Below are 17,907 nucleotides of genomic sequence, written 5' to 3'. Positions count from 1 at the left end.
AAAAAAGGTCAAGAAGAAAGTGAGAACGTCACTCTGAAACTTCTGTACTCACTTCAAAACTGAGAGTAGAATTAAAGCCGTCAGGAAAAGAACCAGACCTCCGAGTTTCCCCTCCCCCAAAAGCATGACACAAATACAGCTGTGTTTCTGCAGGGTATCTGACAGGGCACTAGATGATGGGCAAGGGCACCTTAGGTCTTAGTAAACACCCATAAAGTCACCCTCACTCACTTGACAGGCACTAAGCCAAGAACCTTGGCTGTTGCTGCCCTATCTCCGCTAAATGATCAGCTTCCTGACTTTCACCAACCTCAAGCGTCACCAGTCCTTTGGCCTCTCAGCCTCCCCCTTCAACACCTGGCCTACACAGTGAAACTCGCCTTTTGAAAACACAAATCTGATGCTGCTGGAAATTAAAATCTTATACTACTGGATGAGGGGCAAGTACACAGATGGAAAGGTCAAAGATCATATGCACATAAATTAGGAAACTGAAAACTTAGGTTCTTAGTTGTTATTGATTGGGCCCCTTGCATGGAAAGGAAATGTAAGACTCCTAAACAAGGATAAGGAGACAGAGAAAGAGAATCATTGTAACCTGGGATGTGAAAATAAACCAGGATATTAGAGATCAGAAGGAGTCCCCCTGCCTCCCCGGTTCACACCAGCATGTAATTGATTATTGCTTCTTATTATTGTTATTGTTATTGTTATTAATATTACTATTATTTCTATTTTGAGAGGAAGCCAGATAGTGGATGAAAGGTGGTCAGTGAGGGGCAGACAACTTGTCTAATGTTCAAGTAGCTTCTGCTACCATGGACTGGCATGAAGACATTGCTTTCAGCTGAGGAAGACCCCTAGGGAAACAAGCTCATCTGGGCTTGACTACATCACCATACATGTAGAGTCTGAGAATGAACCTGGGCTCAAGGACCCTCACAACAAAATGACTCCAGACTACTCTGGGCTACAATATATGAGAATAACAAGGTTAAAATGGACTCTGCCTTTACCAGTCATATGATACTCAAGTCCCAGTTTCCTTAGAAATTGGTGTCTATAATGGCACTACCTCACATGGTTGTACATAGTTTAAATAATATAGTGCATGAGAGGCACCACATAGCATTTAAGACAGTGTTATGTGCCCCATTAATAGTTCTCATAATTATTTAATTATCTAGTTACTTATAAGTTAATAATTTAATTATCTTAAACCCATCTAGTGGAACTCTTTTATAGATTTTAAAATAACTCCTTTCTTTATTTAAAAATAAGAAATATAGAGAAGCAAGAAGAATATGAAAACCACCATGGGGTGCCTGGGTGGCTCAGTCAGTTAAGCATCCGACTTCGGCTCATGTCATGATCTCACGGTGCGTGGGTTCAAGTCCTGTATCAGGCCCTGTGCTGACAGCTCAGAGCCTGGAGCCTGTTTCAGATTCTGTGTCTCCCTCTCTCTCTGCCCCTCCATGGCTCACACTCTGTCTCTCTCTCTCTCTCTCTTAAAAATAAATAAACATTAAAAAAACTTTAAAAAAAAGAAAGAAAACTACCATTTATTCCACCACTCAGAGAATCTTCAACATGCTCATTCTTTCACTGCTTAGTCACAAACACACTCACACATACAACTTTTCTCTTACAAAAAAAAAGGCTTGATAAATTTTCTTCAAACTCTTTCACACAGCATTTTTAAAAAATTTATTCTATGGAATAATTAACACAACTGCAAAAGACTTAAGTAAAAACTTTCAAAATTGTTTATAATAGTGAAAACTTGGAACTACTTAGAGAGCTAGTTAGATAAGTCAAATTCCATCAAAGCGATGCACGATTATGTGGCTATTAAAAAGAATGGGCCAACTCTATATGTAAATAGTTCCAAACTAGGAAAGATTTTTAAGTGAAATGTCAGGTTTAGAAGAGTACATAAATAGTACAGCCACACCCACACTTATACAGATACAGGTACATGCATACATATATGTACTTGAAAGATATGTTAACATATAAAAAGTGATTATGAGATGGGAAACCGAGAGTGAGACCATTAAGAAGAAAATTAGGTCCTAATTTCTGTTTGCATTTTTTTACAAGAGCTTCAAGAAAAGTAGTTTAAATTGAATACTTTTTTTCTTGGCAAAGAGATAGTTACTTAGTTTGAAATGGATAATTAAAATAAGATTTGCTCGTGTACTTAATCATATGCTGTCAAATATTGTCTCCATTATTTAGATTGCAGTGTAATGCAGTTTGTAGATATCTAATTCTCAAAATCTTCATATTATACCAGCATTCATGACTGCATTAGGGCAATGAAAGAAAGGCTGAAGAGCTATTTACCAATAATGACTTCAGCTTACATTTCTTGAGTGAATCTATATGCCAGCCACTATACTGAGGACAACCTTACCATGGAGATACTAATTTTATCATCTCCACTTTATAGAAGCTTAGAAGAGGTTAGTAACTTTCCAATATTCACAAAATATTGGCATTGCGATTCAAAAGCTCCGTTTTGTCTGATGCTGCAACCACACCCTTACCCATTATAATTCACTGCCTGCAGGACCTGAATCCAAATAGTCTTACCTCAGTCCCTGCAAGTGGCATGTTGAACTACCATATTGCATTGCTTTTCAGTTCCCATCAATTGTACTCATGAGTTATAATGTTCATACAATCAAATACACAGATTTCAAAAGTACAGTTTTGATGAGTTTTAACAAATATGTTACTCATGTAACCATGATATCAATAAAGTTCTCTTGTGCTCTTTACATACAATTTCCCTTTTCACCCTAGAGAGAGCCCCTTTTCTGATTTTGACCAGCATAGCTAAGTTTTGCCTATTTTATAACTTCAAACTTCATACAAGAGATGGGGGTTGAAGGTTAGCTTCTTTCACTCATCTTATTTTTGAGATCCATCTATGTTGTTGTGTGCATCAGTGCTCCATTCCCTTTTATTGCTGAGTAATATTCCATTGTTGAAAATTCCACGATTTCTTTACCACTCATGTACAAATAGGCATTGACATGTTTCGTTTTTAGCTATTGTGAATAAGTCTGTACAAGTTACAAGTCGTTGTGTGGCTACATGTTTTCATTTCCACTGGACAAAGAACTATGAATAAAATTGCTGGGTTGGTATATATTTTACTTTATAAAGAACTAATACACAGTTTTCCTAAGTGATATACAAATTTACATCTACCCCCAGCAAAGTATGTGAATTCAAATTTTGACAGTCTTTTGGTGTTGTCAGCCTTTTTAATTTTAGCAATTCTAATGGATAAAAAGGGGTTTCTCACTGTGATTTCAATTTGCATTTCCCTGATGATTAACGATGTTAAGTATCTTGCCAAATGCTTATTGGCCATTCATATATATTCTTTTTGGAAATGTCTGCTCATGTCTTTTGCTAATTTTTATTGTCTTTTTATTACTGAGTTGTGTTAAATCTGCAATTAGTTCCATCCAATTTTTCTTTTTAATTTCAGAGATTTTTTTTAGATCTTGAGATTTTCATTTGGTTCTTTTTCTTACAGTTTTTGTGTCACTCCTGAACTTTTCCATCTCCTCGCCTGTCTTTTCATGTAAATGCCTTCACAGATTTTGTATAGTGATTTTAACAACCCTGCCTCCCAATTCCAATATCTATGTCAGCTATGAATTTGTTTATATTGACTGATTTTCCCCATGTTGCTGGGTCACATTTTCTTGTTTCTTTGCTTGTCCGGTAATTACTGATGACAAACATTGTTAATATGTTATAAAGGCTTTAAATTATCTTACTCCAAACAGCACTGACGCTTGCTCTAGCCAACTGCTCTAGCAAGCAGTTAAATTACTGCCAGGTGATATGGAGGCTTAATTTTAGGCTTTTGTTACGGTAGATTTATTCCAGTTTTTCCCTTAATTCTAGGATGTGGTCTTTATTCCTAAAGCATTAAACTTCGGGAGTTTCAATGGAAAACCTAAGGTGTTTGTCAATTCCCTCTAAGTTGGGGAAACTAAATTTCTAAACTCTATATCCCTAAAGTGAGAAACTGAATGTTCTACTTCTTTCAGCCTTCAAGCTCATGTTTTCTTCCTGGGTTCCTTGGACTCATTATCTGTACATGCAGTTTAAGGCTCTGCCAAAGATTAGAGGTATTCATTTACAGATTTGGGCATTCCCTCCTTTGTGACTCTCTCCCTTCAGGTACCCTAATCTCAATTCCTAGTTGTTCTGACCACCCTGAATTCGTCCTATGATTCCTAAAATCAGTAAAACTATTGCTTTTTATTTGAGTCCTATCAGCTACTTCCCATGGTGGGCAAGGAGGGCCCTTGTGGTCAAAGTCATTTAAATGTGGATCTCACCCAGTGTATTTTCTTCTTTCCAAGGCTGAATCCTCTTTAGTTGCTCTCTAGTGCCAATAAACAGTTTCTGTCATTGCTTTTATATTTTGTCAAGAATTTTAAATTACTATTGGTAGGAAGTCTACTCTGATACAAGCTAGTCTGTCATTATCAGAAGCTGGAAGTTGCATTTTTTATTGGCTAAAACATGACATATTATTTTAGAGCTGTATGTGGCCCTTAGAAAAAGTGCACAGAAGAAAAAGGAAGTGGTATTATCTATTGTATCAATTCTCTACTTGAAAGTGGGTTTTTGTGTCTTTGAAAGACAAAAACAATAATAATGCATCTATATGCACAAACTCAGTATGAGAATTTAAAATTCTCTAATCTATTGTTAATTCTTTTGCTAGACTTATTTTCCTAAAATGCGAATCTGATTTTACATTTTCATACTAAAGTAATGTTTGCTATTCCCCTTATCTTACATTATAAAGCTCTTAATTCCAAATTATGGTCTTTTAGACCCTTTACAAATGTGGTTCCAACTTAACCTTCCAACCTCACATCATCCCACTCTCTCCCCCCCTTGACATCATCTCATCTGACACATCTAAATCCTCAGCATTCCCTAAATACGACACAACTTTCTTTGCAAAGTACTCTCTATCCCAAATAGCTAGCTACCCCTCCCTGTTTCCTGCCTAGCAAGGTCTTTCTCATTGTTCAACTTCTAGTTCCAATCTTTCCTCCTCTAAAAAGCTACTCACAACATTTACAGGACACAATAATGCCTTTTTATGTCCCCATATTCTGGGTTGTACCCTTATTTTCATACATATAATTGTTTTATAGCTATTATATAAATATAGCAGACTGGTTATGTGCTAGAAAATTTCTCTCCTCTAGTCCATCAGTTCCTTGAAGGTACAGGAGGTTGCTCATTCTTTTTATATCCCTAGTTATCTTAATAACTGACTTTTTGAAAGTGCTTAATACAGTTGAACTAAATGCAAGTAAATTTGGGAGTAAAACTAATGTAGTTTTTTTTTTGTTGTTTTTTTTTTTCTCTATGTTACTGAAGTAGTCAGGCTAGTTAAATCCAAAGAACCAGAAGTTAAAAAAAAAAAAAAAAGTTAAATACATAGCCACAATGTTGTGGTCACAAGTCTAGTGATGAGCTTCCATGTTAAAAGTACTAACATGGGCACCTGGGTGGCTCAGTCAGTTAAGCATCTGACTTCAGCTCAGGTCATGACCTCGCCATTCCCGAGTTCAAGCCCCGCATCAGGCTCTGTGCTGACAGCTCAGAGCCTGGACCCTGCTTCAGATTCTGTGTCTCCCTCCCTCTCTGCCCCTCCTCCACCCTTTCTCTCTCTCTTTCTCTCTCAAAAACAAATAAATATTAAAAAATTTTAACAAATTCATAGAATCGGAAAATTCACCTACTTCCGTGGGTCTGGGGCAGCCCACTAGAACATCTGCTCCTTCACCATCCCTTAGGGTCAGAATGCATCAGGCTGAATACTGGGAAGATGTGAGATTCAATATAGTAGCATTTTTTACATTTCTCTCACCCCTAGCCCCCAGGTGGGAGGGGATGGAGGTCCAACAGTCAATACCTGCGCTGGCAGAGAAGGTATTCAGTCTGACCCAAAATGTCTAAACCTACTTACAACTAAAAAAAACAAAAATAAAACAAAAACTAAAACCAAACAAACAAAAAACCCAAGACCAAAAGTCTAGAAGAGAAACAAAAGTTGGACACGATATCCCAGAGAGCAGTAGGACTACCTATGTCTATTATCCTACAAAAGAGATACTCACAATAGGAAAAAAGAAAAGATGATTAACTCTATAAATAAATATGTTCACTAAAGTCCACTTATTTTTCTTTCTGGTTATATAGCTACAGAGCAATCCCCAGCCTCCCTCATAGTTATGTGAGGTCATGAGATTGAGTTCTGCTCAGAGGAGTATTGGTAAAAATGATGTAAGTAGGGGCACCTGGGTGACTCACTGAGTTGATTGTCCGACTCTTGACTTCAGCTCAGGTCATGATCCAAGGGTCATTGGATCAAGCCCCATGTCAGGTTCCATGCTGAGCACGGAGCTTGCTTGAGGTTCTCTTTCTCTCTTTCTCTTCCCCTCTCCCCAGCTCACGCATGTGCTCTCTCTCTTTCTCAAATAAATGAATGAATGAATGAATGAATGATGTAATTACTTGTATATCCAATCCCTAAAAATGCTACATACAGTCTTCCACATCATCATCCATTTTCTGCAGGCTGCATGCAGAGGACCCACTGGAAGAGTCCAGTTCCCCAGGAGATGGTACAGCAGCTAAATGGAAAGTGCCTAAATCCCTAAATTCTGTGTTGAACAGAGCCCCTCCCCCCCCACTTCCTAAATCCTTAAAAACTGTGTGGAACAGAGCCCCACTCCACCCCACTTCCCATAATGGACTGTCAATCCAGTGATAGATAACATTTTATTATGTAAGGCCACTGAGATTTGGGGACATTTGTAATAGCAGTTGGCCTTGACTACCACTTTTACTTCTGTTGTAAATACCATACTGGTAATTTTCATTCAGTTTGAATACTGCTATTTTTTTTTAACTTTTATAGGGAAAAATCAGATTTTACTACTAGAATGAACATATTGTTTTAGCCAAGTTCATTTCCGTAGGTATGCTTCAGAATTCTTAATCATGCTAAATGCTGAGGACTCTGAATGCCAAAGCCAGTCTGTCCTATTCATTCACATAGTTGTTCTCTTACTTTGTGATTGAAAGCAGACTAATAGAAGATAAAGGCTGAGGACTGCCTAAAAACTGTCTGTGGTATGATTAGCTAGTAATGGAGTGAACGCTGTGGTCACTCACAGAGCTGCTCTTCATCAGAGCTAAGAGGAATCTGACTACAACTTCTTCCAAAGACCACATTTTCTGCTGTGCTGACACATCTGTCATTTACCATCCTGACAAGTGAGACCAAAATGCTTTCAGGCAGATGGTTAACTAAGGCAAGGGACTTTGGCTCCTGGTGTATTTCCTCCAGTTATTTAACAATGGCTAAATCCAGAAGACTTCAGTCTATTAATTATACCATCTTGGTTAGGTTTCCTTACAACATAACCTAGAGAATTAGACTGTCTCGGATGGGCTGGAACAATGGGTTTCAGTTGTGCTTGAGGGGGTATTGTTCTTCATTTGTGTCAATAGTACCCTGAGGTGTAGATTTTGAGTATGTTTTTATAGGATAGTCTTACCCACTATTTAAACAGCTAAAATAAAGACAAAGCAATGGGACATGAAACCACATCAATTTTTCTGACCTAAGATTTATTTTACCCCATACATTCCAACCTGCCTCTTTGGTATTCCTCAGGTAAAGCTCCCCATTTTATATACAGATGAACAACTTGATACTGAAAACAGGAAAGAAAAAAAACAAGCGACAAAGCACTGAACAGGAATCCATCAGATACAGTGTGCCAGGAAACATAAGAACTAGCAAAAAAGAACCAGGGAAGAGTTCTAAATATGTGTTTTGAAAAATACTAAACATACTATTTAGCAAAATCCACTTATTTTATAAATTGGCCCTATGAGCATTCTTCTTTGTCTTACAAAGACAAGTTTTGAAACAGTTTTTAGCAAGGAGGATTTTGAAGTTCTTAGATCTGTACATATTCATTTAATCTTCTTTTGTAAATAAAAGGCAGTAACTTAATCTAAAAGCAGCCACATAAATCACATTAGCTTGAAAAATAAGAGACTCTCTCATTGAATATATCTTTTAGAAGCCCAAGAGAATACAATGGAGTTCTTTCCAAATCAAATCAACATAAATTTATTAAACAAATACCTTGCACAAAGCATTCTGCAAGAAGCTGTGAAGAAATCAAATGATGATAACAATAGGTAACATCTTTTGAGGATTTACAATGTGCCTTCTGGTGTGCTAAATAACTTGCAAGCTTTCCCTTTAATAAGAGGTGGTGCTACAAGATGGAAAGAGGATGATTCTGGAGTCAGAAGGCAGAAGTTTGTGTCCCAGTGCCACCATCGTTTCTTCCCATCCTCTGATTTCCTCAACTGTAAAACAAGGGCCCTTATAGGACCTCTATTCAAAACCATAGGGTTCTTGTGAGTAAATGAGTTATTACATGACAACCATTTCAAATAATGCTTGGCATGTAGCAAGTATGTAGTAAATGTTGGTTGTGTTATTACATTTAATCATCATAAAATTTTTCACAGGTAGGAACTATTAGGATTAGGAAGTAGGAACTACTACTTAACAAAGAAGTGGTATTAAGGAATTAGTGCAAGATCACATAGAAGCTGCGGTCAGAACTCACGTCTGTTTGAACTTAATCTATGTCCTTAATCCCTACTCTCTTCTATCTCCATCAAAACCATGGTCCCTTCCGTTGGGAAGCAAGTGAATAAGACAGAAATGCTCAGAACCATATTTTCACTGAAATGAAAATTATTGGCAATATATAGAGTATCTTAGTTATGGAGAATATGTCTTTTAATAGATAAAAAAAATCTGGGTAATATTTCACACGTTAATGTGTTACATTTTGTAAAGTTCTTTGACAAAGTTACCACATATTTCATTCTCAAAACAATTTTGCAAGGTGGTCCTGGACTTTACTACTTTTCTCATTTTATAGCTGAAGAAACTCAACCAATGCAAGAGTAAATGTCTAAGGTCATCCACCTGTTAAGTGGCAGAATTCAAATTTTATTGCTTTTGAAGTACATCAATATCACCTCAAAAACCTGGGAAAAAAATGTGGATTCCTAGACCCAACCTCAAATCTATAGGATCAGTCTCCCTAGCAGTAGGACCCAGAACCTACATTTATTAATCTCAACAGATAATACAGATATACATTACCAGTTGAGAACTTTAAGAATAACTCCTCTTTATCATCTTATTTTCTTGACAAACCTCCAAGGAGTGGTGAATAGTTGGGTCTATAGCAAATCATCTGATAATTCACTGGATGCGTAAAGTCATGAGTCCTAGCTCTAATAAATCAGAAGATCCCCTTTAAATTTAATTAGAGCTATAGTCTCCAATAAGTCCTAATCAAATATTTAAAGAATCCATGTCCTTAACAGTTTGTATTTAAAGCAGGAAATATTAACTGAAACTAGAACTGAAGTCCAGTAGCAAGTTGGATCTTGATTAAATGCTGTTTCACCCAAAGATAGATATGGTAATCATGAAATGACTAAAAATGACCATAAAGAGGTCCCTGGTGTATGGTCTCCAAAGTAAGTTTACAAGACATCCATAAAGGAGATGGACGAATATATTTAAAATTTTCTTGATATTTATATGTATCTAATACAATAAAAATGGAATTCAAATTTACTAATATTTAACACAAAGACTGACAATAATACTTGTACATAATTTACAGGTAAACACACAATTTATAAGGGCATACTAAAAAAAATTGTACTGAGAAAGGTACACAAGTAAAAAAATGAAGTCAACAGACAAAGTGATTAACAGGGCTCTAGAATCAAACTGCTAGACTATCACTTAAGAGTTTCTACATCTATACAATGGGTATAATATTAGTATCTACCTTCTAAGGTTCTTATTCTAATTAAGTAAGGCAACATTTTTGTACAGTGCTTAGCTTGTGTAGTGCCTGTATAAGTACTCAAAGAATGTTGCTGTGGTAGATATTTCTACCAATGCAATTGCTGCACAGAAGATTAAAACAATTATTCCCATCTTTGCATCCATGCCCTTGGAAATGTGACTCTACAGCTCCTTCCATCAAGAAATGGAATCTGTTGGGGTGCCTGGGTGGCGCAGTCGGTTAAGCGTCCGACTTCAGCCAGGTCACGATCTCGCGGTCCGTGAGTTCGAGCCCCGCGTCAGGCTCTGGGCTGATGGCTCGGAGCCTGGAGCCTGTTTCTGATTCTGTGTCTCCCTCTCTCTCTGCCCCTCCCCCGTTCATGCTCTGTCTCTCTCTGTCCCAAAAATAAATAAAAACGTTGAAAAAAAAATTAAAAAAAAAAAAAGAAATGGAATCTGTTTCCCCACACCCTCAATCTCAGCTGATATTATAACTTGCTTTGGCCGACAGAATGAGACAGAAGTAACCCTGTGCCAGTTCTAGGCCTAAGCCTCAAAAGGCCTTTCACACTTCTGCTTAGCAACTATGTAAACAAGCCCAGCCCAGCCTGCTGAAGGAGAAGAGACTACATGGTACAGAGATAAGCTATCCCAGCTGGGGCCATACTACACTAGTCAGCACTTAACTTTCCTACCAACTGACCACAAATATATATGTGAGAACTGTCCATGAGAAGACCTGTCCAGCTTATTGGTGAATCCACAGAAGTATGAGTTATATAAGTAGCTGTTCTAAGCCACTAAACTTTGGGGGTGATTTGTTACACAGAAAGGCTAACTGATATGCTTAGCCATCATCATCAGAAAAAACACACAAAGGAAAGTCGGTTAAGTAGGTGTCTGACTTCAGCTCAGGTCATGATCTTGCAGTCCATGACTCCAAGCCCCATGTTGGGCTCTGTGCTAAAGCTCAGAGTCTGGAGCCTGTTTCAGATTCTGTCCCTCTGTCTCTTCTCCTTCCCCACTTGCACTCTGTCTCTACCTCTCTCAAAAATAAATACACATTAAAAAAAAACTAAAAAAAATCTTTTTAAAAAAGAAAAAGGTTAAATAACTGTCCGAAACTCTTAGGAAAGAAAAACAATATAGCTGAAGTAATCAGGTGAAAAGTTGATTCCATTAGAGGTCACCTGTAGCTTGCATGAAAGATTTATGTGTCAGGTACTAAATAGCATCAGTGTTCCCTTTAGGGAGGAGAAGAAATATCTGTTAGAAAAAGCAATACACTGACAAGGAGATCCACATCTTGAAGCTTCACAGATGCAAGGAATTAAGCTATCTGAAACAGCCTTGGGCTGACTTAAAAATTAACTTCTGTTATAAGCCTCCTGATGTTGGCCAATTTGACTAGGAAAGACTTGGGCTGTAGTCCCAGGAGAAGATGACAAATGTAAAAAAATAAACATTTACACATTTCCTAGCTCAGGAACCTGGAGCAATTTTCAGTTAAGGGTCACACATATAGCTTTCTTCATTTCTAATCTTAAAAGTTTAGAAACTGATCTTTAAAAATTAGGAGCTACTTCTATTTCCTAGAACCTAAGACCTAACTAATTGTGCAGATGCCCAACAAACAATGATTTTTGGTCCCTCTTGTTAAACTTGAATTCCCAAGTGAGAATATAAGAATATTTCTCAACAACAAACAGACCTTCTAAAATCCTTCTTAGGGAAAATATGAATCAATGAGTTCTATCTCATCATTAGGTTTGAGACTGAGAAAGTCAAGTTGATTAGAATCCTACTCAGATGATGACAAAGATATATTTAGTCAATGCTAACTTCATGGTAAACATATTACTTAAGACCTAACTCATGTACCCATGTATTTCCTTCCACATATCCATGCTCTGTCTTTACAAAAAAAAAAAAAAAAGCCTTGACCAAAGAAAATGATATAGATTATTGGTTGTCTACCCATTATCAATTCTCATTTCCCCTACTAACAGAATCCCTATATTGATTGGGGTGGCTACATGCCCAGCTAAAAATCTATATTTACCAGCAGGTCTCTCAAAAATGTAAAAGATATGAGTGAGCAATTTAGAAAGAAGGAGATGCCATTGAGTGAGTTCCTAAGAATCTCATTACAGAGGGTTTACACACAGCAGATCCATCTATCTATCTATCTATCTATACTACTACTACTACTGCTACTACTACTACTACTACTAGGCTTTCTTACTATTATACTACTAGCAGTATTTCTTACTGTTCCACTTTTCTGCATGAGACTTAAACTTGGTGGCCAGACTACCATAGTCATCTAATGAGCATGAACATAAAGGCTTTAGTCTGGTATGGTAGAAAAAAGAGCTGGTAGGTGACTGAATTTTTTATAGCATCTATGGAGACGTCACATTAGGAGTATTTCTCACTCAGTGAGAGAAAACATTTTTTTGTTAGTGAGCATATGTCTTATGTAGCCCACTATCTGGGGTGGGAATGGAACTTCTGTAACTTGGAACCTAACACTGTTTTTAAATGTTGTAGGCATGCATTTTAATTTAGCTGAGACATATTCCTTGAAATTCCAGATGAGTAACTTTTCTTTGACCATCACAGAAGTATTAATTACTAAGAAATTCTGAGCTGACAAAACATTAGAAGGCAACAGCAGGCAAAAGTCCCAACAGATCAATGGAGGAGGCCAGGGCAGTGCTGACCATATCATTAAAGAAGGAATGGTAGCTAGAAGAACCTAGAATGTGCCAGTCTAACAGCCATGTGACCTTAAGATGGTTTACATTTCATCAGCTCTCACCAGGCAGGGATATTTCCATCAGCAATAAGGCTGGATTTACTCAAGGTAGATACTAGTAAAGAACCCACAGAAGAGAATGAGGATCATATTTCCCTGGAAGTCCACAGAGATGGTCTGATGAAGGGTAAATTTGCCATCAGAGCTGACAGGGATTTCAGGCAAAGAATATATTAGCTGGTGGCCCAAAAGCTCATTAATAAACCCTACCTCTTTTTCTTTCTCTTTCTCTCTTTCCCTCTCTCTCTCTCTCTCTTCCCTCGTCCCCCCACTTTTTAATTTGGCAAGTTTGCTTGGGAAGAAAAAAGTATCCAATTCAGTTCTTATTCAAGGTCAACCTCATTCCTCCAACCCAGGCAGAGACCCTTCTCAAGGAACTATGAAAAGGCAGGTCTTATCACTATACCCTTTGAGAGAATAACTCCACAAAATAATCTTCAAATCTGAAGTTAATAGAGTCTAAGCATTAATGGAAATTTTGACCTTAAGTAAAGAAGCAATAATATCTGTATTCTCAGAGCAGCCATAATAGACCTGCTTCTAGAGTGTGGCTTTGCCTGGGTTAAAGGCATAGATTGTGCCCTTGTTTCTGGGGGAGTCTTCTTAATAGAGAATAGGTCAAACAGAAATGCAATGCGAAAGAGACCTCTCTCTTTCCAAGAAATAAAAAAATGAGTCAACTTGCATACTTCCTCTTCTATTGGAAACTTCTCAGTGGCTGGGGAACATAAGTTCAAAACTAGGGATGATGTAGGTCAATGTTAACAGATGCTTCCAAGACAACCTCATCTGTTTTATCAGAAAATGAGACCTATGGAGAAAAGTAGTCTTTCCTCAAGGAATTCAGCTTTTAAACTTCAGTCGTGTAATAGAATCTTTTCTCCTCATTTTCTTCCTACAAAGAAGTAAATATGTCATTTTGTGGTTCATACTCCCATCTGCTTCAGGAAATACTAATGGCTTCAGGTGATATGATAAAGGATTAAAAATCTTTAAGACAAAAAGAGAAATCTCTGTGAACTTTCAATTGGTTTTCTAAAGGAAAGTGATAAAAGCCTGTCAGTATATATGTATTTGAAAAAATATAAAATCTTGACATACACAAAAGAGAATCCTTGTTTTGGTAAATTAAACTATTTGCCACTCACTCTGCTGGAGTACTATAAGGACTAATAATGCCTCAATATATCTGTAGGTCTGGGTAGGAGATAAACAACAAGCAGTACTTTTCCCCAAAGTCTGCACATGAAAATGGCATTTATTGCCCCAATCCAAATGTCAACTTTCTCTTCTCCCATTATGTATTTTCAACAGGAGTTTTGAAGAGTAATCTTATGTGAAGAAAAAAACTTAAGGGCAAAAACATTGTGATCATTCTGTCAAGCAATAAAATTATTCTTTCTTTTTGACTTTTGCTTTTTAGTTTAATTAAAGTAAAAGTTGACCATTTATTAAAGACTAATTTTTATTTTTTTTTTAATTTTTTTTCAACGTTTTTATTTATTTTTGGGACAGAGAGAGACAGAGCATGAACGGGGGAGGGGCAGAGAGAGAGGGAGAAACAGAATCGGAAACAGGCTCCGAGCCATCAGCCCAGAGCCGGACGCGGGGCTCGAACTCCCGGACCGCGAGATCGTGACCTGGCTGAAGTCGGACGCTTAACCGACTGCGCCACCCAGGCGCCCCAAGACTAATTTTTAGAGGGGCGCCTGAGTGGCTCAGTCAGTTAGCGTCTGACTTTGGCTCAGATCATGATCTCGCAGCTTGTGAGTTTGAGCTCAGAGTCGGGCTCTGTGCTGACAGCTCGGAGCCTATAGCCCGCTTCAGATTCTGTCTCCCGTCTCCCGATCTCTCTGCTCCTCCCTGTTCTCTCTCTCTCTCTCTCTCTCTCTCTCTCTCTCTCTCTCTCTCTCAAAAATAAACATTTAAAAAAAATTTAAAGATTAATTTTTAGAAAAGGTTTAGCTCTTTTTTTTTTAAATAGTAAAAATCCAAACAATGGAGTTTATAGGAGTTTATAATTTTGGTTAAATTCCCTTATTTCCTTCCAGTAAAAAATTCAATATATGTGCCTGCATGGATGAAGATTTTGCCTTAACAATTCTAAACTCTCATGGGAATATGCTAGTAAAAATTCTCAGAGGAAAAAAAAAGAAGCACCATATGTCAAATTAAACTTTAGCATTAAAAAACAATATTTAACCTAAGCAATAAGAGAATAGAATGAATAGTATCACATGTAATTTCTGTAACTAAAATTGCATTCCCATGTACAAACTTAAAATATTTCTAAATAAATAGGTTGAGATTTTTTTTTTTTTTTCCAGAGAAAGTTTCCACTTAATAAAATGTGGCGGGGTGGGGGGGAGAAATTCAGAATTATTTCTTTTGGGAATGAAAGCAGCAATCTGCCCAGTGAAGCCTCAAGGAGCATCTTGGTGCTAATGTGACCTGCCAATGGGCATTCAATACCCAAATCCCAGGCCTATGCTATTTTAATGTCACTTAAACTCTCCACCTCCACACCCTCAAGGGTGCCCTCTTCCTACAAGATTGCTGCCAAAGGAAAATACATTTCTAGAAGCAAATGGAGCAATACTTTTCATTTGCTTCCCCTTTTCCACTGCAGGTCTAGTCACTGGGTCCAAAGTGCTTGTTTTATGGCCTTTTCCAGACAAACTCCTTCTAAACCTATGTGTTCCTACAAAACACCAAAGATTTCTCACCAGGATGGCAACTGAATGTGAAGAAAACTTCACAAAGTTTTCTGCTAGAGAAAGTTCTATTTGGTGAGAACTTTTGATTCACATGTTCACCCACTAAAAAATAAAGAAATGCAAGGCTGACAAGTGGTGGTGGCCGCGGGAGAGGGCAAATGGGTTTCTCTGTGATGATAAAGAAAATGTTGTCCATTCTTCAAATTCACAGAAAAGTGACTTCAGAGAGGAGAAAGCCATGACTTGGATAACCCTGCAGCTCATCAAATGTCTCTTTTCTTTTTCCCCAGCACAACCATTTTGTCCCACCCAAAATGCTTGTGGGAGAAGTTAAAACAAGCCACATGTGCTTTCCTCCACAAAAGAGCCCTATATTTTAACCTAGCACACACATCCAACACCTCAAACGGTTTTGAAGAAAGCTGTGTTTATTATGTGGGCTTATGAAATAAAAAGTACAAACTTTCTCATCCTGGAAAAATATGCAATGAAATTTACAGCCAAAATAAGGAAGCTGTGCATAATGTAACACTTGGCAAGAATTTTAATCAGTGGATTGGCAAAGCTAGATGCAATACCTCAGTTCCTTTCAGACATGTCTGAGCTTTCTTAATTTAAATACCACGCACTGGGTCTGGGGAGAACATTTAGGAGAGACACTGTCCTTTCTGCAGGAATGCTGACGAGCAGCACTAGCTAACTGAAAAAGGAGCACTGTGGATATGATAACAGTTTCAACCTCTGGGAATGGAAGATGGCAAGAGATAGACACGCTCTTATTGTAGAGCAAAGCAACACAGATTTACATTATGATAAGGCATTCCAGCCACATTAAGCAGGCCAAAGATGTTTCCAGGTATCAGTCTGACTCAGTTTGGCTCTAAAGAGCATAATTCTGGACTTTGTCAGGAGTTTTCATGCAGGATTGTTGTTTTCCCAATTGGAAAACAACAGAATTGTTCAGTAGCCCTCAATTCCTGAGCAGCCTGACAGCAGTTCAAATGAGTTGAAAGTCAGGTCACATCATGTGGACCCAAACTGACCGTCACAGAAAGAGTTATAATGTGATGAAAAGCTCCAGGGAACCTATTAAATCCACCATCCCTGTCAGGATGGAACAAGAGCGATCCTGCCTCCACAGGTACAATTTTTAAAGGGCCCTCTAAGAAAATATTGTATTCCTCTGCCATCTGCACAGCACTCTAGTAGTTAGCAATCCAGTATATCTTGTCAAATCTCAGGGACCGAAATATTAAGACTTAAAAGTCAAATGATATAGATGTAAAGTATACTGTGTTTGGACCTAACTGTATCACGTGGAGTCTTTTTCTTTAAGAAAAAAATTCTTTTAATGGGGCGCCTGGGTGGCTCAGTGTTCGAGCCCCAGGTCAGGCTCTGTGCTGACAGCTTGGAGCCTGGAGACTGCTTTGAATTCTGTGCCTCCCTCTCTCTCTGTTCCTCCCTCACTCACATTCTGTTTCTCTCTCTCTCTCTCTCTTAAAAATAAACATTAAAAAATTTTTAAAAATTTCTTTTAAAATAGTACATGTCCTTAAATTTGCAAATGAAGCAAGATATGCAAACACAAGATATTTACAAATGTTCTGCAATAGGGGTGCCTTGGTGTCTCAGTTGGTTAAGAGTCTGACTTGGCTCAGATCATGATCTCACAGTTTGGGAGTCTGAGCCCCGCATCTGGCTCTGTCCTGACATCTTCGAGCCTGGAGCCTGCTTTGAATTCTGGGTCTCCCTCTCTCTCTGCCCCTCCCCTGCTCATACTCTGTCTCCTTCTTAAAAATAAAAAAAATAAAATAAAATAAAATATGGTTATTGATGCTTAAAAAATAAATAAAATAAAATAAAATAAAATAAAATAAAATAAAATAAAATAAACATTAAAAAAATGTTCTGCAATGACTACAGAACTATAGAAATTAAACTAGGGCTGGGGAGGACACTTTGCTCCACTGCACAGGAATCACAGGTCAAGGGACACAGAAAACCCCCAACTCTTTGTAAACTTTCCTAAGAATGTTTTCAGAAATTAATTCAGAAATACAATCTGTTTAGAGAAAATGCTGATTGTTTTTATGCTACAGTATTTCTTTGCTAGGTAATAAAGAAATTTTATATATCTGGAGCATCATAAATATCTGGAGCAAGTTATGATTTGGGGGTTTATTCTGGTTTAAGTTTTGTGTCACCAGAAATTAAAGTGAATACAGCTTGGGATGCCATCACTTTATCAATCATTCCTGGTGCACATTTGGCTCCTCTCAATGGGAAGAGCAGAAAGCTGAAATCTTGGCAGCCCTGGGAAACCACACCTCATGGACTGTGTTCATGGACTGTTTTAATTTGACACCTGTAGAAAAGGAATCTATGTTTTCTTTGTTTTT

The 17,907-nt window shown here is 37.7% G+C and overlaps 1 protein-coding gene across 1 annotated transcript in view; it reads right to left on the bottom strand.

The window, feature by feature from the left end:
• The window catches only part of MACROD2 (mono-ADP ribosylhydrolase 2), a 2,039,958-nt gene that overhangs the window by 1,276,803 nt on the left and 745,248 nt on the right, over positions 1-17,907 (bottom strand). The gene's annotated exons all lie outside the window — the stretch shown is intronic.

Source organism: Lynx rufus, unplaced genomic scaffold, assembly GCF_022079265.1.
Source record: "Lynx rufus isolate CCGP_SWC_20201006 ecotype Redwood Valley unplaced genomic scaffold, mLynRuf1.p SCAF_8, whole genome shotgun sequence".
Lineage (NCBI taxonomy): Eukaryota > Metazoa > Chordata > Mammalia > Carnivora > Felidae > Lynx > Lynx rufus.
The sequence above is the reverse complement of the archived record's forward strand: the minus strand, read 5'-3'. Positions and strand labels throughout refer to the sequence as shown.